At 37.8% G+C, this 21,974-nt stretch overlaps 1 long non-coding RNA gene across 8 annotated transcripts in view; it reads right to left on the bottom strand.

Moving 5' to 3' along the window:
* The window catches only part of LOC123629788, a 32,948-nt gene extending 11,146 nt beyond the window's left edge, over positions 1–21,802 (bottom strand). For 3 of the 8 annotated variants that reach the window (XR_006732247.1, XR_006732245.1, XR_006732248.1), the window contains exons 1-2: positions 20,554–20,859; positions 19,186–19,250 (exon numbers count right to left, since the gene is read on the bottom strand). This is a non-coding gene — a long non-coding RNA (uncharacterized LOC123629788). Of the gene's footprint in view, positions 1–17,107; positions 17,148–19,185; positions 19,251–20,553; positions 20,878–21,369; positions 21,385–21,660 lie in introns of those variants that run through there. The other 5 variants (XR_006732251.1, XR_006732250.1, XR_006732252.1 and 2 more) reach the window with 5 other exon arrangements.
* Positions 21,803–21,974: the final 172 nt, after the last annotated feature.

The raw sequence follows: 21,974 nt of genomic DNA, 5'->3' as shown, positions 1-21,974 counted from the left end.
TTTGACATAAATATTTCTTATTTTAATAAGAAATGTTACAGTGTAGTAAAAAAAATACAAATTTTTATTAAATTAGTAAATTTGGAAGGTGAATATTTAAAGTATGATTTGTGTGCCACCATCACAAAGATTCCAAATCCATTAAGGGTTTTTTAAAATGTAAAGTAAGATAAATTCAGCAGTATATTCTTTTCTTTCCCAATCAGATATTTCACATTTTCTGGCCCTTAATTAAAAACAAAAGTTAAAATTACTTAGAATACTAATGTGATTCTACTTCACTATAAAATTATGCAGGAAGAAGTTTGTAATTTTCATAAGTGAATAATATTTATTTAATTCTGTAGAATTCAATGATGAAATATACAATATCTTTAAAATCACACATTTGTAAAATTGCAAATCAGAGACTACTTTTGAAAAGGTAGAATGTATCCTATTAGTGTTTTGCATGATTATAGCTTTCTGTACTTGATTTACCTACATTGTAGAATCAGAACTTTAGTGTGAGGAAATTAAAGTCAAAACAATGAGGAGTTTGTCTTAGCCATACAGCTAGCTAATGTCAGAGCCTGGAGCTTTCTTAATTGAGATGTAAAGAATACTTACTTTAAATAATTTCCAATAATTCATACATTTTTGTGGCACATTTAACTTAAGTTCAATTTATTTCATTGAAAAAGCTATGCGGTACTAAAGAAACGGGAAAAGTCCCTGCCGGGCACTGACCTACGACACCCATGGAGGAAACCTAGTTGTTCAGAGCTTTGTCTCAGGCACGGTTATCAGGTAGAAACACTTCAACTCAACTTGAAAAGTCACTGGCTTAATAACGTCAAAAAACATGACTAATGAAGGAATGAGGTCTTCCAAACATAAATGAGCAGAAATCATTAAAGAAAATGTGTGATTTTTGTTCTTTCACCTGTAGGGATACAATGGTGAACAAAGCAGAGTCCTTACCACTCATAGAAAAGAGGAGCATCAAAACATATAATACAGTAAAATTTTATGGTACTAACTGCATAGGATGCTGCAGGAGCACATAATAAGGAAATCTAACCTAATTTAGAGAGCCACTACAGGACTTCAGAAGGAAAGGACAGGAAAATTGACACTCAGGTTAGATAAGAAAATGATGATTTGTGCCATACAGTGGGCAAGGGAAAATGCTACTGAGTGGAGAACCAATATGCATGAAGTCTTGGAGGTTACAAGAAAACAGAACACATTTTAGAAACTGAAAAAAAATCTAATATATCTAGAATGTAGATTGAGAGGGAGACAACGTCAAGAGATGAAGCCGGATTGGCAAGGAAAGCCACCGAAGCAGACATGGCACAAACCAGGTGAGGAAGAACCACCAGAAAGGTATGGTGAATGCAGCTGGAGTGTGTGTTGTCACGAAGTCAAGGGAACAGAGTGCATCTAAAAGAAATCCTCAAAAATGCTGCAAACATTGAAAAGTGACAACTGAAGAACTGCAACTGTATTTAAAGACATACAGCCACAGTCAGATGGGCTTCAATTAAAAGGCAGGAAGAAGGATGCAGATTTAAGATTATGGAAAGAGTGTGAGGAAAGAGAGACTGTATGGAGGCAATTTATTTAAGAAAGGCTATAAAAGGCAGAAGAAAGTAAAGGTGGGTAGAAAGGTTAAGTGTGACAGATTTGTTGTGTTTTAATTTCAGACGGGCACAGACTTGCACATGTTTAAAGGCTGACAGGAAGTGATGAGCTAGCAGAGCACCAGAGAAAGAAAGAGTCTAAGATCCCTGAGAACACAGCCAGGGCTGGAATCCTGGTCAGGACGGTGAGACGAGCCTTAGACAGAAGCTGGAGGACGTGTGCCATTGTTACAGGAAAAACAGAAGAGAAAGCCATAAATCTAAGTAAATCTGTTGTGGTACAAAAATAAGAGTTTTGTGTAAAAGTTGCTCATTTTTTTTGTTTAGTAGGAAGCTCTCTGCCACCAAAACATGCAAATACATTTTAAAACAGCTATTTTCAGTTGAAGGTATACTACATATATATGAAGACTGTAGGATTGAGAAATAAGATGAAATAAATAAATGGAAGCATAAGTAGAATTATGAAATTAGGCAGCTTAACTTCTGGTCTTCTACCTATGAGTAACACAATGCTTTCCATCTGTGATCAGACGCAGGTATTGAAAAATAGCGAATCAACTTCCTTCTCCACTTCTCTAAGTTGATTTTAAAAGAACAGTGTCTCATCTGCTTATCCAAGTATCCTATGTAACTATCATTTTCTACATGTGCTAGTATATGAAAAAGCCTGAAAAGCACGAAGTTTAATAACTACAGTTAAAATTATAATTTTTATTACATCTGCAAAGTAGTTTTCAAACCCACTAATCATTGTAATTTTATATTCAGCCTGATTGCAAAAAAGGATTTCAGGAAGTATCTCAATCATTTAGGGCCACAAATGACCTCGGCGAAACCAGAAAGCCAGAGAACCAACACCATGCCATTTTTCCTTGCATGTACCCCAGCAAAACACAGATTTACAGCATTGATGGAAAAATATCACTCATTCTGACAAAGCAGTAATAAAAAAAACACAATATTACAGACTGCACAACATTACAAAAGTTAAGACTACAAGCAATAGTGAAAACAAAAACAAATTCATTGCTGAAAAATCTTAAATTCAGACTAAAAATAATCTTGATAAAACATAATCAGATGTGTGTACAAATTATTTTAAAGCTAACATGTAGATGAGAATATAGAATTTTAGTATCCTTTTAAAGGTCTAGTTCAGCAGTTCTCAAACTTTAGCGTGCAACAGAAATGTCTACACATCCACACTGTTGAGTCCTACTCACAGAACTTCTGAGGCTGGTCTGAGAAAACGCATTTCTAACATGTTCCCAGGTGATACTGACACTACTCGTCTAAGCACCAGACTTTGAGAGCTAATAGCACAGATCATGTATCTCTCACAACGATTACCATTATGTGTCACATGTTAAGGAATTTAATACTTCCTGATTGTAAATATTCTTTCTAATATGGCAATAAATAATTAAAAATTCTCTTTATTACATATTTTTTTATTTGACAATAGGTAGATCTTCACAGGGCCAAGAAGAAACACCACCCAGAGCAATTACAGCAGGAAATATTTTTAGAAAGAAAAACACTACCAAAATGTTTTTAAAACCCTTTCTGTGCTAGTAAGTCTACTAATAGGATAATTCTACTTCCATATCCCAAAGAAAAGAATTTTATTTCAAAATTGAGTGTTTTATGACACTGGACCTATATAATTGATGGAGAACTTTAGTTATGTGAACATAAAGATATACTAGCTATTCATTTCCTCTATGTACGCCACATACAGACACATTGACAGTCCATATCTAAACAAGACAGACATCTGTCTGTACCTTTCCATGTCAGATACGTGAGGAAATATTTTTTGCTGTGGTTTCTTAGAATGCTTTGCTTTGTAGAATTTAAGCAATTAAGTTCCAATTTGAACAACAGAAGGGTAAATGCACAGTAGGTGTATCTGTGAATGTAAAAAAATTTAAGGCTTTTGTTTATTTTGTATTTTCACAAAAAGTTTCATTATATATGGATAGAATCTTAGAATTTTCTGAATGAGAAAGGACCTTAAAGGTACTTTTTACCACTCGGACTTAGGAAAGTTATATTTCATCCTGCGGTGCTGGAGCTAGTAACTATCGAAGCCAAGACTGGAATCCAGGTATCCCGGCTTCTAGCAGGACATCCTCTCTGAAACACGCCGCTGCACGTACAGCACCACACAAGTAAACCCAGTTTGCTCTGGTTGGTTACCTTTGACTTTAATGGTCATTCACTGGACACTAGTTTAAAGTACATTCACACTTAATTATCTACAAGAAGATATTTTCAGCAAAACAAGTATTTAAATTTTTTTTTGTAAAACAATGGCCTAAATCTTACAGACTTCCTCTGAACAATACTTGGAAATCTGTATGTGAAGAAACCTTGTAAAGAATATTAATAGTATTCAAATTAATATCCTCTCAATCTGGAATTAAAATAATTCTTCATATAATCATGTTAAGTTTGACTTACATGCACAAAAACCTTATAGAAATGAAAACATTATTTCAAGAACTTTTACTTTATAACCAGTTGCAAAAATAGAGATCACACTTCTATTTGTTGCTTTATATGATGTACACATTTAAAAGCAAGCAAATTTGGAAATTTGTCCATTTGTTCACCATCCTAAAAATGTACATAAGCAGTGATAGAAATAAAATCTAATGTAATGATCCCATTGTGATTATCTTCATTCTAAAGAGTCATCTGGAAAATCAAACTGCTTCTACTACTGTAAAATAATTTTGGTGCTTTTGAAATGCAAACCATAGAAACAACTTAATGGATAATTCTAGTCGTTCTAAATATTTCTCCCCAGAATAACCTAAAATTAGCATCACAACTCAAAATAAGGAAGCTCTTTTTGCTCATAGATTAGCAAATTCTAACTAAGGTAATGAAAATGAAACTTCTAAGAATCTCATATAATCCATACCGTGTTAGATATATCATTTTACTACTTCCACTCCTTTTAAATAAGACCTATTATAATAAAATGAAAACTCTCATCAATCACCTGATAGAGTAATTCCAAACTTAACCAAACAGGGCTAATGGGTGAGAATTGAATTGAAAACACCTTGACAAAGAAAGCAATTTCTTTTCTTGGCACTCCTCTGAAGCTGTGGGTGATCATGGTAATCAAACCAACAGTAAGGGGCCATCTGTCCCAAGGGCCCTTCATGAGAGTTAAAAAAAAAAATCAACAACAAAAAAGGGAAAGAAATGCTGTTCCACAGATGTTCAATTTTGATTAATCTATGACAAGGAACTTCCAACTGAGAATCAATGTTTTGACGTTTTTCAGATATCAATCATAAAAAGCCAACACTAAGTTTTTATAAGAACACAGGGGAAAAAGAAGTTAATAGGTTGCCTGCAGAAAGACGATCTGTCATACAAAACCTGATATACCTTTTAGTCAGCTAATATGTGCATCCTATCCTAAAGCAATAGCTTTTATTATGATTCCCTTAAAGAGGAAGGAAGACAAGAGGCCATGTTTTAATTTAGCATGAGACAGTGTTTTTTAATAATTCTTCCTACAAGTATGTGATTAAACACAAAGACAACATGTATTTTTATTCACAATATCCCTTATATTTAACTCTTTGAACTAAAACATTTTAAAGAAACACAGCCTTAGCATGAAACTTCAGAAATGTAAAATTAACTGACCCTCTCATAAAACAGTTTCATTTTATTCATAACATTTAATTTTCATATTACACCAAAAAATAATTCTGTGTAGAAATGCAAACTTAGTGAAGGCTTTTCCCATTTGACATAAAGATAGTTTGAAGTGCAACAGACTCCTGGCACTCCTAGATATAACACACAGTTTCAATAATTTGGAAATAAGCTAAAATTTATGAGTAGAATCATACCTACTATTAAAATGACTCAAAGTTTACTAAGATGAAAATATTTGTAAGCTACATTAAGAATTACTAAAAATATTTTAAAATGAAAATACAATAAAACAAAATATTAAAGAACCAAATTAAGCCATGTGTCACATTTCTTTCAGAATACATCCAAGTTAGGATCAAATTAAATGTAGAATATACTTAAGACTCAACAAATAAATTCACTAAGAAATTTACTGTAAATGCAATAACTACTTATCTTTTTATCTACAAAGCCTAGGAATTGATTTTGTAATCCCACAGAGATCTCATATCAGGCACAGGACAGAGGCAAATATAAATATCCTTTGGAAGAAGAAATACTCAACTCAGGTCTTGCCAAACATAAATTTGCAATTCAAAATTACTATAGAAAATCTAAACACCTGTGATTATAACCCATCAGAAACAGAATTAAAATATTTTGTTTTGCTCCTGCCTCAAAGGCTTTTGATATTAAAGTTATCTGAAACAACATATATAATAAAAATATCTAAAACGTTTAAAAAAGAAAATAAGGATTCCAAGTATGAGCAAACAATAAGAGATTTTTAAAGACAGATTTTGAAAACTAGAACTTCAAAAATATAATTTTTGAAATTAAAAGCTCAATGGATAGAATAAATAGCAAATCTTATAAAATTGAGAAGAGAAATAGTGAAATAAATCAGACACAAAAGATAGTAAACAGAATGAGGCACAAGGATAAAAACAGTGAGAAACCTAAAGGAAGTTAAGAAAAATGGGGACCAAAATAACAACACAGATCTATTTAGAGTTCTAAAAAATCAGACCAAAGAGAATGGAGTGTGTGTAATGGGGGAGGGAAGAAAATAATATTAGAAGAAATAAAGACTGATTTTTCCAAAACTGGCAAACAACATAAGCTTCAGATTCAGAAAGCACAACAAGCCCAAGCTAGAGCTCAAGAAAGACATTTGAGGCCTGATAACGAAGTTGCAAAGCACAAAATGATGTCGATAACTTTAAAAGTATCCTACAGAGAAAAGAGATAACTAGAAAAATAGACACGTTATTACACTGATAGCAGACTTCTCAATAGCAGCAATGGAAGCCAGAAGACAGTGGAATAATATATTCAAAACCTTTAAGAAAGTATCCTTGTCATTTAAAACCGTGTAAACAGAAATGTAGGCAAAATAAAGATATTTTCAGAAAGACAAAAACTAAAACATGCACCAAGAACAGATTCTCACTAAAGGAGTGTCTAAAGATTGTAACAGCAGGAAAAAAGAATAATTCTCCCTAAGGAAAGTGTAAAATGCAAGAAATCATATATTTCATGTATGCAGACCAATATATACAACAATGTTTATTGAAGCACTGTTTGCAATTGACAAAGTTTTAGAAATAACTTTAAATGTCCATCAATATGAAAATGGTTATATTATTATTATTCTATGACATACTATACAGCCCTGAAAAAGATTACAGTCTTGAAAAAATTACATTTGCTCATATGAAAAAAAATGTACAAAATACAGTATTAAATGAAAAAAGGAGACTAGATGAAGCCAGAAAGATAAGAGGAAACAAGGAGAACATAAAGAACCTTAAGAGTCATAAAGAAGAACTTGCCTTGAACTCTGGGAAAGGAAGCCACAGAACAGTTTGAGCAGAGAGGTAACATGGTCTCACATATTTCAACAGGATCACTCTGGCTTCTGTGTTGAGCATAAACTGAAAAGTGACAAAATAATGAGCCCAGGTATGAGGCTACTGAATAATTCAAATAATATTTTAAATGAACATCCTGGGAAAAGAACTTTCACCTTATAGATACTAGGACTAGAATTCAGACATATATTGACAATCTGTGGTGAAATAGCAGGGAAGACAGCAAATAATATAAGATTTATAAGATGATCCACCCTCCTGAGACAGAATTCATCCCAAGAGCAATAGAGGCCTACGAGTCAGAGGGAAACTCTCCCAGTGGATTACAGCGGGTGTTTATGAACCTGATCTAACTCAGGGACCTTGTCAGCAAGCGGGCACTGTGGAAAGTGTTTCACAGAATGACTAATGAGCTTTAGGTCTGCAGAACTTCAACACAGACCATGAGAAGCCGCCTCCCTACTCCGCAGGGACTGGACTCACAGTCCGGGCTGTGAAGGATCAAGTGGCGCTGAAAGTACAAAGGACCGGCAACACCATCACGAATGGCAGCCCAGGTGACAAGAGCAGTAGCAGTGACACAGGGTGCACTTCAAACAGTGCTCGAAGGTGATGGCACGCGTCCCTGCCAGCACCAGCCAGCGTCACCAGCATCATCCTGGTGGAGCACCAAGCAAGGTCTGGAGAGACGACTGCGTCAGTCATACAGAGACGACTGCAGGGACAGGCATGAGGCACAGCAGCTGAGGGAGACAAGCGATTCCTCCACCTGTGAGACGCCCCTGGGGGACCACGGACATAGGAACCAAAGTGAACACCTCAAACTGGACTAAGACCCAGAAGGCGCTCAGATAAAGGTCATCAAGCTGCAACAACTGAGTCTGAATTTCAATGTGTCATCTCCACCCTCAAGTTAGTGATGCCTACGGACTTGTGGGCAACACTTTTAAAATATCTATGATAAAATTAAGAAACTTGTTAATGACAAAGTATAATGATAAGCAAAACAAGCATAACCCAGGTATTATATTTCAGGTCTCTCTTGCTATACTATGAAAGAAGTAGAGATGTGAACAAATATTTCACTGTTACTAATTAAGCATTTTTTTAATTCTAAAATCTTCCCTGATAGCATCTTCCTTAACTAATAATGAGTTTATACCATTAACCTTTGAGGTCAATATTATGATTGGTAAATATAACACTGATATTGGCAAAAAGAATCATTTCCTTGTAGGGACAGAAAGCTGTTAGTCTGAACATGCTTACCAATTATTAACTCCTAGAGTAATTTTCACTCATTTTTCTTAAAACACATAATATCAAGTTATTGGGAATTATATTAGAAAGACCTTGCTAGGTATTGAGAATAGAAAACAGTGATCTGGTTTTGAGGCCAACTAGACTGAATTCTACTTCTATAATACACAGACTGCAAGAGCAAACACAATTTCACACGGATTATTTGTCACGTGAGTTTACCTATGAAAATAACCATGTACTGGAGATTATAGGCTAGAGGGGTCACAAGAGGCCTTGTTCCCTCTCCCTGCGTGTCCGGCTCCTTCACATTACACCAAACTGGGTGTATCCATTTACACTCCGCACACACACTACCACGAACCTCCCAAGTTTCCCTCCTGCAGTGTCCAATAAATCTAATGGTTCAAAGTTCTTCCCAGTAGGATGGTCTGAGTGCAGTGGTATTTACAACTAATTGATCACAACCAGTTACAGATTCCTTTGTCCCTTCTCCACTCCCATGGCCTCACTTGACCAGTCTTAAAAAGTTCTTCCCAGTAGAACAGACACTGGAGACTCGGAGGGGCAGGGGGGTGGAAGGTGGGAGGTGGGAGAGGGGTGGGAGATGAGAAATTACCTAATGGGTACTAAATACACTCACTGGGTGAAGGTGACATAAAAAGCCCAGACTTCACCACTATGCAATATGTCCATGTAACAAATCTGCACACGTACCCCACAAATCAATAAAAATTTTTAAAAAATAAATAAAAATTCTTCCCCATGTCCAACTAAATCTCTCACAAGAGAACTTAACTCTTTTCTCTCTTGTTGAAAAGCTGGAACATCACCACATGTAATTTAAAACAAACCCAAAAGCTGTTACTGAAACTCTATTTCCCGTATCTCACAAATTATTTCCTCTACATAAATGTGGTGGTTCTCAACCCTTTCTGTTCATTAAATTGCCTAAGGAACATCATTTAAAAAAGAAAAAGGTGGCCTCTTTACCCTATCCCATACCATACTAAATGTCTGCAATTAATTTTTGTTTAAAACTCCCCAGGTGATTCTAATGTGTAGCGCTGGTTGGGAACAACTACCTCAATCTTTCTGGAAAAAAAAAAAAAAAATTTCAGCCTTTTTTCAAGCTTCAGGTGTTTCAAACTAGACTCAAAACTACAACATAATACATAATTCCACATGTAAAACATTAGTGTTTTTTATAGATGTTCATAAGCATAAAGCAAAATTTCGTATCTTAAGCCAAATTTTTCCAATGACTTCATTACACCATTCCCTTAGTGTCTAAACTGATCATACCCTTCTCACTCTACTAATGAAACCCAGGCACCAAAGCTGAAAATCTCAGAATCAGCCTTAACACACCTTCTTCATCCTCTACATCTAATCGGCTGCTAATCATGTTAGTTCTTCCTTTGAAATGTAGTTCTCATCCATTCCTCTTCTGTCATATTCTAACCCTACTCTAAATTCTTACTAACTAGTCTGGCTGACACTTAGCTCTTCTCATCCCACTGCCACTAAATTAATTCCTTAAAATAGTGTTGTCCTTTGTCTTGGTTTTTAGAAACAGGGTCTCGCTCTGTTGCCCAGGCTGAAGTGCACTGGCACAATCATAGCTAACTAGAGCCTTGAACTCCTGGGCTCAAGCCATCCTCCTGCCTTGGCCTCCCAGGGTGCTGAGATTATAGGTATGAGCCACCCCACACCCAGCCTAAAATAATGTTATTATGCCCCTGTTCAAAGAAAAATATTCAGTGGCTTCTCACTGCTTACACTGAGAAAACCCAATTCCTCAATCTATGTTGGTATTTAATACCTCAAGTAGAATATTCAAATTTTAACACAATAAATAACTCTACATATTAAGACCAGTCAATGTAGCAAACTTGGCACTTCTGACCCAATTCCATCCTACCTAAAATTTATTTCCCTCTACATTCCAATATAAATTTTCTATTCAATCCAGGCATCCAGTCTTTCACGTACATAAAATGACAAATTCCAAGGATTTACTCATACTTCAATACATGCTGTACCCCCTTCCTCAAATACTATGTTCACTTTTATCTGTATCTCCAAATTCTTTGCTCTGTTCTGGACCACTGCTGTGAGGCCTTCCCAAAACACTGCAACCTCACGGACGGTCTCACTTCCAGGCAATACATATCATCTAAGCCAGTTATTTTGAAATATGTTATACTGCCTTACACTTCTACTTAACTATTTTATATTTCCTCACTTAAATAAAGATCCTGAAGGCAGAAATCATGTTTTTTATTTTTTCTGTATACTTCATAAAAGCAGTCTTTTCAATTTTTTTCATGGAATTTATTTTTCATTCCTTCCAGCCAATGGAAATATATAATGCATATAAAATTCTTCCCTATCATATCACTTTTTTCAGAGTAAATCTCATGACATTAATTTACTTATATCAACGTGCTTATTTTAAGTAGCTAGCCTACTTTAATATAAGTCTGATCAATTCTGATTTAAAGGCAATATAATGAATCAAATACTTGTTGATATCAAAGAGAGTCAAGTGTTCCACCCTTATATGTTTTCACTAAAGATAACAAGCAAATGAACAGGGTAAAGCCATCACTAATTAAGAAAGCACCACGCTTCAAGAAATAAATGGTCAATTAAACAGTAATTACATAGAATAAATAGTAATTATGCAGAATTGTCCTTGGACATTGGCTGCTGATGTGTTTTAGTTAGCCTCCATAACGTTGAACACAAGTTCTCAAACTTTTTGGTCTCAGGAATTATTTTTACTCTTAGATATCACTGAGGTCATCAAAGAACTACTGTTTAGGTGAGTTACTGCAAATGATGTTTACTGTCCCAAGTACACACTTCATCAGTCATTGGAGCAATAACTTCATCCCAAAGCCTATAGAAAAGTCCACCACCTACTTGTGAAAATGGGAGTAAAAAAGGCTAATAACATATCAGGATTATCATGAAAATAGTTCTGACCTCACAGAACCCCCGAAGGACTCCAGAGGATCCCCACAGCCCCCCAGACTCCATGTGGAGAAGCACAGGCATAACACAAAGAATTTAGAAAACAGCATAAAATCATGTTTAAATGTCGCATAAGCTTTTAAAAAATTAAGATCTTCTTTAAAACCTATGAAAAAGTCAAGGTATAATTATTTATTTGTTACATAAATATATTCCCTCTTTATAGGTACAAGGGAGAAAAAGATTTCAAGGTGAAATGCCTTTAGAGCACACAGGTGTACCCACACATATAGATGCAGGTGGTGTAAATCAGTGCAGTGAGCCTGCAGGAAACAACACAAGGATGCAGTAAAAAAGAGACCCCAGACCCCTTCTCAAGAAGGCAGCATCATCCAGCTCCAGCCACATGGAAAGTGGGCCCAGTGTTGACAGACACTGTGATTTTTCAAGAAAAGCTAGAATTTTTATGAAAAAAAAATCACCTAATTTTATGTTGGGAAAAATAATTAAACATTTCATGAATACCATGTGAGCCTACATACACACATTGCCTAGAACAGCGCCTGACACTTCGGAAGCCTTACGTCATTAACTATCATCATATTCAGTACTGTCAGGCAAAAGGGGGAAAATGGTAAGACACAGATGCAGACATTTGGCCATGGTGAATGGAGATAATGCATGAGGCAAAATGACTGGCTGTTATTTTTTCTTTATCTTCACATAAATCTACCTCATTCCACCCCCAGGACCTTCCTAAGTCTGGTCACTTGTTTTACACCATCCTTGCGTACTTCTGTCTTAAGGAATGATTCCTTATCAAATTTTCATCAACTATTTATTAGCTGAAAACTTAGAGCGCTGCACAGTAGCTCACCGCCCACTCCGACCTAACGTGTACATTTCACGTGTTTCACCTCTTGTCTCTTTCCTTCAGCTCACTGCCACCTTCTACTTTCTACCCTTTTTCTTCACCCTTACCTCTTTATCACTGGATAGCCAGCACAATCTCTAGCCTCTGTTTCTCCCCCTCTTTCTCCTTTTCTGTTTTTCAGAGTAAAAGTGAAACGAGGCAACCACGGGAACAAGCGCCTCATACTACCAAAGGGAGTCAGAGCAAGAGGAGAGTCATTACACGATGACACCACAGCATACTGCACCTTAGAACAGCCGCAAATAATACAACACAAGCAGCTGCTCACCCACGTCTACACGTGGTTACTCTCAGGAATAAGTTACATACACTAACACAGCCAAGCAAAGAGCCCAAGTGCAGAAAACCTTAATTATTGTTCAAGACTGATATCTGATTGACAGGAGAAGGAGAAGCAATTGGTCCAGATCGATAGGTCCAAGCCAGCAGGTGACACAGGGATTAGCACCTTAACTTCCATCAGTTCTAAATGGATTATAACTAAATTCTCAGTATTGATAACATTAATATCAATATAAGATCAGACAGAAATCTCCAAATTCTTTTTACACTAGAACTACAACCATCTCCTACCTGGACTTGTATACTATTTCATAACAACACTGACCACCTGAAGACCTGTATGTACTAACAGAATAGGCACCAAAATGCCACAGACCAAATAGGAGTCTTAATATGTACCAGAGACGTGCTCTACCCAACTTTTCTATTTCTGCAGAGATACACGATCATATTAAATAAGGAAACTGGGGAAAAATGAATAAAAAGGATCCAGATTTTATTCTCGTATAATGAAATAAATATTCATACCTTGACAAAAGTCCGTAATGCAGCTTTTTAATTAGGGAAAAAGAGCAAAAGACAAACATTACATATCTATTGTTTCCTGCATTTATAGTGTGGTCTGCAACATATACTTTCCAAATTAAGAAGTTTAAATATATGTTTAAGTACTGTAAGTCAAAAGACACAGTTGGAAATACATGTGTACTATCAGAACTCAAGTATCCATCGCTGACAGTCATCTGCTTGACCTGTTTTCATAAACACAACACACAGACCTCGATGAGTGTTTCTCCTGCTCTTCTACCTTACCCAACACTTTTCCCCTCTTACTGGCTTATTTTGCGGTCAGAGGTTAAACTGTTAACCCTTCACCTTCCAGGAAAGTTTTTTTTCCTCTCTTTATAAAAGGTTTTTCACAGTGTGCAGCAGTGGGATTAGCTCCTCTCTTGGAGAACAAAAGCTGTGTCTTTGTCTTCCTTGTTTGTGCCTGGAGCCCTACATCAGAGGAAGCTGCTCCTACTCAACACGCACAATGATGAGATTGTGAGGAAACGAAAGCCTGGCCTCTCGGTGTCTAGACTCTCACCCAACCAGCTAGCCAGAGAAAATCCTGTCAAGCACTCAGCTGAAAATTAACTAAGGTATCCTGTTGAGAACCTGATGAAGATGTTATGTGACCACAAGGTAAAACTTTCCATTGTTGCACATAAAGATAAGAGAAAAACCTTTAGAACTCAATGCTTTAACAATCTTGGTCACCAATTCACACATGGGTCAGTAAATGTATTTTACTAACATACAACCCCTTCCTCTATACGCTCTCTTAAAATAATACACAGGCTTATTTATGACATTCTAATCTCCTGCACTTAAAAATCTAACTAAAGGATACATTCAAAAATGTTACAATAGACCATTTTTTATTTGCAGTTTTTATATTAGATATTTCTCGTTAGAAAGTTTACTATTGTGTTTATCGCTGAAGGAACTGGTCAAAATGCAGAAGTCAAAAGAAAACTGTCATATCTTTTCACATCCCTTAATATTTATATATTTTACAAGTTTTTAATATTGAACAAAAGACAAATAGTAAACCAAAAGCAGATATTCAATTAAAGCTTTAAAACAGAAGTAAAGTCATACATAAAACAAATCATACTTATAAAAACTATTTGTAAATTTTTTTAACCTGTAAAATGTTAAACACATTAAACAAATTTAAATTTGGTCATATGATGTCAGTAGAAAAACAATTCCCTTAAGTATGTTAAGTTATGGGTGAGTTCATGAATATTTACAATGATTGTGGGGAGGACTACAGTTTTTAAAATATAACCTTATAATTCACATCCATGGAAACAACTAATGCTGAAAATTATTAAGTGAAAACTTATTATATATGATTATAATCATATTAAATAAGCTCATAGTGAAATCTGAAACGAAATGCACAAAAATAGATATTTTTATGTTATTGGTATAAAAAGAATCTTTTTCCTTTTTTCAAAATTGTCCATAATATTTAACATGAATAATGTAAAAAATAAACTGTGCAGAATAATCAGAATAGTTCAAAAGGCTACAATGGATAGGAATTCATGAGAGGTAAGAGTGCAACCACTGACTATAGTATTCAGAATTCAAGAATAAATCATGGGTTACATAGTTCATACAGTAATATAAATTGATTCCCCAAATTTTAGGAGAAATATAAACATGCCCTTTTTTAACCTATAATGATGATTAGCCTGACAACTTCAATAGGTCATGACCAACAAACTTCACAAAAGAAATAAATTTATTCTTATGAGGAAAAAAAAAATCAATGCTTATACATAGCAGATGTCTGATTTGGAGAAGTATGTGCTATTCTTTTAAGAGTCACATGAAAATTGGCCGGGCGCGGTGGCTCACACTTGTAATCCTAGCCCTCTGGGAGGCCGAGGCAGGTGGATTGCTCAAGGTCAGGAGTTCGAGACCAGTCTGAGCAAGACCCCCATCTCTACTAGAAATAGAAATAAATTATCTGGACAACTAAAAAAAAAGTATATATAGAAAAAATTAGCTGGGCATGTTGGCACACGCCTGTAGTCCCAGCTACTCGGGAGCCTGAGGCAGTAGGATCGCTTGAGCCCAGGAGTTTTAGGTTGCTGTGAGCTAGGCTGATGCCACGGCACTCACTCTAGCCCGGGCAACAAAGTGAGACTCTGTCTCAAAAAAAAAAAAAAGAGTCACATGAAAATCTAAGCCTGGCAAAGAACACCATTTAAATTGAGGACTTTGGAACAAAATGCATAAGCAATGACTGGCAGGAAATGTTAAATATTTCATTCCTACTTCTGTAGAAAAAAAATGTATACAAAATTTAACAAAATTAAAAGGAACATTTGATAAAACAGAAAAATATAAGAAAATAAACTTAGTTAAATCTATATATGTATAATAGTTAACAGAATGGTACAAAACCTAAGATTAAATAGATCTATCATGCCTATCATTAAATATCTTTTCTGTCCATGAATTATGCCTAAGTAAAATGATGGAAAAGAGACAACCAATTAACCATGACTCTTAAAAATCAATATTGTATGTACGTTCAAGACATGAAGGAAACATTTACCAATGGTAATTTCTAGAATATGGGATTAGGCATGATTTATATTTTCTTGTATATGCATGTCTTTATTTTCCAAATTTCCATCAGTAAGTATGCATATATACTCATAAATATACTATATATTAATACATCCATCAGCATTAGACTACTATCATAGTTAATAGAAAAATTAATTATTTTATAGAGTAACTTAACTTTGGAAACAAGAATGCTTTATAACAAAACATTCTTATTTGAAAGTACTTCTGTATAGTCACTTCCTCCAACAAACCAAAAATCAAGAATTTCAATGCTTCCTTTAAAAATTTAAATTTGATCTGGCTTATGATAAAATATATTAACTTTCCAACTTCTAAAAATTTAAGAAAGCTTAATGTTAGAAATAAATCATTCTGAGAATAAATGAAGCACAAGGGAAGAAAAGGAAGAAGAAAATATGGGAGAAACATAACGGAAGGCTACAAAAGAGAATGCTATGGCATGATGGAGGCCAGTCAAGGTTTTTCCTGTAAGAACTAATTTTTAGCTAATATGTGACACTTTTATGAAGCTTGTTCACAGTTTTAAGTGCTTTTCTACTACAAATGTAACTGGCCATTTTTGGCCAGCTGAGCTAGAATTAGCACAAAGAGTAACTCCATTCCCACCATTCTTCCCTGCTGTCTCTTTTTAAATCCATTGATACGTACAGCAGCTTAAGTTTAGAAATTAGATAAGTAAGGGTTTGCATCAGAGGTGAAGGATGAAAAACAAAAGGAAGAACAAAAAACAAGTTTGGGCCAATAACGTGTCCAAGCTGCTTGGACTGGGGTGAGCTCCTAAAATCATACAAGATGCCGATTCAGTACAGGCATGAGTGGCCAAATGACCGTTGATCTACTTAAATGTTTTTTCCCTTTTCCCTCAGCACTTGGTCATAAAGTTAAAGATGACATTTTCCAATCTCCCTTATACCTAAGTAGTATCACTGTGTGACTAAGTTCTTAGCAAGGAAAGTAACGTATCAAATTTTCCCCTACCTTGCCTAAGAAATTTCTTCCCTTAAGTATTTCTCTTGCCTGTCCTGTGGCTTAAACTTGGACACAGTTAGTGACCCAGCTTTGAATGCAGATGAAAATAACAGTCTAAGGGCCGGGTATAGTGGCTCACATCTAGCACTTTGGGAGGCCAAGACAGGAAGAGTGGTTGAGGCCAGGAGTTCGAGATGAGCCTGAGCATGCATGAGACCTCATCTCTACAAAAAACAGAAAAATTACCCGGGCGTGGTAGCACGCACCTGTAGTCCCAGCTACTCAGGAGGCTGAGGCACGAGGATCACTTGAGCCCAGGAGTTTGAGGTTGCAGTGAGCTATGATGATGCCACTGCACTTTAGCCTGGGCGACAGAGCAAGACCCTGTCTCAAAAAAAAAAAAAAAAAAAAATAAGTACTGACAGTTAAATAGGAATATTCCAATAACTTTTTAAATAATTTCTGCACTTTATCCATTTAAGATTTAGCGATAAAACAGAAAATTGAGAAAACATTACATAAACACTCAATTCAACATAAAATTTTACTTTTACAGATAGCATTACTTTTAGGGCACAAAAAGTTGTAACTTGTTAGACACTAAAATATTAGTTATCATACTACTTAAGTCCTTCTTCAAAAGAAGAAAGGTTACTGGTTTTTGCATGGGTGAGTTTAGCTTTTAAAAAAAATCTTTAGAATTTTGTGCCAATTAGCCATATAGAATGTATTAATCGCAACCTAGAGAAACCAAAATTGCTTACTTTAATCATTTATTATATTTCAAATTTTACTAAGCTGGATAAACTTAAAATACACATGAAGATGTTTCTAAAAACTAGTGATTTAAACAGTAACAGCAGAAAGACAGTAATAAAAGCATGGCAGGAATAGAAGATACAAACTGGAATGACTAGTTCATGAACAGTAGGAACCGGTGAAGGGAGGAAGGAGGGAGTAAACCACTCACAAGTCTTTATGAAAAGGTAACAACCTCTCTTACTCGTGCATAGATTGAATGTTATATAAGGCAGACTGATCTATCTTTCAAGATCACTTTAGCATGAATTTAAAGTTATGGAAAATCCACATTTTCCAAATGAATTTAGCCTATTTTACCAACAACATCAGGTGAGCATTATTCCACACACCTTAGGTAATGCTATGATTATTTTCAAGATTAATTCATAACAAATACACTACAGAATAGATTTAAACTGGAACTGAAAAAATAATATATCCATTTGAGTACCCATTCTGCAAAGAGGACTTCATTGGGCCTGGAAAGAATGCAAATGGACAAACTTTACTCCATGTAGGACAACACAAAATAACTTCTTTAATCAGAGAATGTTCTCTGCAACTTAGGATCACTCTCTGCCCGTGGACATACCTGACAACAGCAGCAGTTCAAATAGGCCAGAGGTGCAGCAGGCAGGGCTGGTGGAGCCAGAAATGTGGGTGACTTCCTACCTAAAATTAGCTGTGCCCATTTCACCACAGCTGGGTGGGGCTCCTCTATTTTAAGGTGTACAGCTCTAAACTGCTTAAGAGAAGATAATTGCTGGCTGGTTTCTGGAGATAAGAGTGTCAGTAAACTTTTCACCAAGGCTTTAGGATAGCCCACTAGTCTCCACAAAACCCCACACTTAACCATCATGCTATCCAGGATCTGAGTGCACTACAAGGAAGGTCCTACACTGGAGATATCCATGAAGATGCACCATGCAAAGAAATATTAGAAGAATAAGCAAGGAGACATTCTTCATTCTTGTCTGCTACCCATGCCCACACACACACATGCACATGTACAATATAGCAAATGTGGGGGGAAATTATAACAATCATGATATTAAAGTACTATACTCTCATATTTTCAGGAAATCATACAGAACTGACAACTGAAACCCTTCCAAGTAATGTGACGCCATTGTTTCTCTCTCTGAAAGTGCTATGCCACTGAAGTAAATCCAGCCCAAGGGGCTACTCAGTCTACATTCTGCATTCCAGAAACATTAGAAGGGAATTGGTGTAGCTTCCGTTGATACTGGCAGAGAATCTGCCTTAATGTTTTTAAAAAGATGCTAAATTTTCAAACACAAATGAAAGAAAATGAAAAGACAAACCCTTTCCCAAAACTAACAGTAACTTTATCAATGAATCATGGTAAAGTTGAGTTGTAAGTTATATGGGCTTAACACACACCTGAAATTCAAGCTGCACAGATAACATTCATGATTTCTATATCCCCAAGGCAAAGACCTAGCATCTATGTTACTACCAGAAACCTGAGACACTCAATGCAGAATACACATTTAGTACTATTATTTTCTGATACTATCATGTTCCAGTACTCCACAATGTTAACACTTGCTTTGACTGACTCAATCAGTTATTTGAAGAATTTACAGAACACACATACCTTCATTTTCAGAGGCATGACATTTCACTTTCAATACCAAGTCAAAGGTTCTTTCTGGATTGGCCCTAAAAAAAAAAAAAAAAAACTTTGTTATATTTATTTCCTATAACAAATAAGCATCTCCATAAAGCTTGTATTTTCTTAATTCTAAGACTAATCTTGTTCTTACCTCTACATATTAAATGTAACTATATGACTACAGTATAGCAGAAATAACAATGAAAATGTTTCTCAGATTAGAAATTTAAGATTACTGATATTTAGGAGCTGAGATCTGAGACTTGGGGCAAAGCATTTAACCTCTGAGACTATTTTCTTACCTTAAAAAAAAAAATAAAGTGCCTTGTCCACGTCACAGAATAATTGTATTACAAGTCAAATAATATATGGGCAATTACATTATAAATCAAGTGCTGTATAAATGCAAATCATCGCTTTTATCTTATTGCATCCAAAATTGGAAGGCCAGTGTGTCCCTAAGTGTTTTTAGATCCTGCCAATGGAGCTTAACACAAGCTCTCAGCCTTTCTTCCAAGGACTTGCAATCTGAGTGTAAATGACGAATACCTGGCTCCACCTGCCACGTTCTATTAATAGATCACCATAGGACATTTGTAAAGGTCCACGAATGGGATACTTTGCATATACTTTCCTTGAGATGTATTTACGGTACTTAGGCATGTTTAAAGTAGCAAACTATTCAGAGACTCGAAAGATAACAAAAAAAGACTTCTTTCATACCAATTATCATTGGGGAAACTGGACATCAGCCCCCAGATTAAATTTTCCCGCTACAAACTGTAAGGCTGATTTTCATCAGTCAGAACTTACTGTTTTTACTAACTTGCCACACGTTTAACCTATTCATTGGTTAAATTTCAAATTGTAAATTGAAATCTATTAAGACACTTTTTTTTCAAAACAGAGTTCTGTTTTATCTCTCTTTCCATCAGAGGGTAAAAAAATAGGCCTAGTCTGATACCACAAGTCCAAAGTGTTACCATCTTTCAGTTATTCCTGCTGACGAGACTTTAGTGTCTCTGTATTACACATTGGCTGTTTTTAACACGTACCTCCTTCAAGAAAATAAAGCCAGCTCTGACTTCTAAATAAATACTGATTTTTAGAAAATTTTTGTTACAAGACATGATCTAGAAACATAGAAAGTGACAAGCCATATAAATTAATTCACAGATACACATTTCCTCAGCCCTCCCACCATTAACCGGTTTCAGTGGGAAAAAATCTCAACTCTGATTCCTTCTGCAGCCTCCCGGGTGGACTTACTCCCCCTTTCCACCAGCTGTCAAACAATGAAAACAGTTCCAAATGACACAATTTTCCTATTTGCCTAATGCCCTTTAGTACCTCTCTTAGGGGTAAAAGTTAAACATTGGTTCAGTCATGCTTCTGTGAGATCCGAAAGGCCGTTCCCAGTGACGGGAACACACGACGCTGACGGGGCGCGGGCGGCGGGAGGCGGCGGGGAGGGGGATTCTCCCCGGAGTTTCAGGAGGGAAATGCGCAGCTCAGGCCTCCGAGACACCTAGAAACAAAATCACCATCGTTATTAAACCGCTTTTTACCCAATCTCCTGAAGTAACATAGCCACTGACGGATACTGTAGCGCACACACAAAGTGCCGTCTAGTCGCGTGGCATTTGCGGGCACCGTGCAGACCTGGCGCCTCGTCCACAAACGTCAGAGGCCAAGTTAACCAGAAGAAACTGCAGAAGGAACAGCCGAGACACACTGGTCAATGCAAGTCAGAAAGACACGGTGACCTGGATGCTCAGAAAGCGCTTCAAATAGCGACCGCTCCACCTCAACGCTCCTCCCTCCCGGAGCCTCACAGGGCAGCGACCGTCCCGCCGGACACACCCGGGACGGGCCGGTCCCCTCAGCGGGCGGCGCCGCGGCCGCCCCTCCCCCCCGACGCGGCGACGCCGGCGCTCCCACCGCCGCGCCCGGGCAGCGCCGACCCGCCGGCCTGGAAGCCGCCGCCCCGGGCGCCGGGGTCGCGCCGCCGGGCAGGGGGCTCCTCACGGCCGCGGCGGTGGCGGTGGCGGCGGGCCCACGCCCGCCCCCCACCCCCCAAAGCCTCCGCGACAGCAGCGGCGTGGCCGGCCCCTCTCCGCCGCCCCCGCAGCCGGCCTCGCAGTTCCTGCGCCGGCGCCGCGGCACCTTCCGCAAACCAGGAAGTCGCGGGCGGGCGAGGGGCGCGCGGGGACGCCCGGCGGCTGCACCTGGGCGGCGGCTGCGGCCGGAGCCGCGGGGAGGCGGGGCGGGGTCCCAGCGCCCGGGCGGCCGAGGGCCACGTGCCCCCTGCGACCGAGCCGCACCGCCAGGGCGCCCCGCGTCCTCAGCACGGGACCAGCCCTGCTGTCCCAGGACAGCCCGAGCTCCAGGGCCTCGCGGCTCCAACCGCCCCACACCAAGTCCCCGGAAAAGTCCCGGGACTCGCAGTGTCCCCACCACGCGCCCACGGACCGGGTCCTCCCGTGTCAGATGCGAAGTCCCAGCTCGCGCCGCTGCTCGGCTCCTCCTCGCTCCCGCGGGCCGCGGCTCTGCGGCCCCAGAGACGCGGCGCCTGCTCGGCAGGGACAGGGCTGCGCCGGCCTGCGCCTGTGGGCGACGGACGTCACACCCCGCACACCGCGCTCGCCACGCAGTCAGACGCCACGCACCACACACCGCACACATGACACTCATACACCACACAGTCACACACCCGGCACACATGACACTCACCACACACCACACACATGACACTCATACACCACACATCA

The sequence above is a fragment of the Lemur catta genome, unplaced genomic scaffold, assembly GCF_020740605.2.
Source record: "Lemur catta isolate mLemCat1 unplaced genomic scaffold, mLemCat1.pri scaffold_43_ctg1, whole genome shotgun sequence".
Taxonomy (NCBI): domain Eukaryota; kingdom Metazoa; phylum Chordata; class Mammalia; order Primates; family Lemuridae; genus Lemur; species Lemur catta.
The sequence above is the reverse complement of the archived record's forward strand: the minus strand, read 5'-3'. Positions and strand labels throughout refer to the sequence as shown.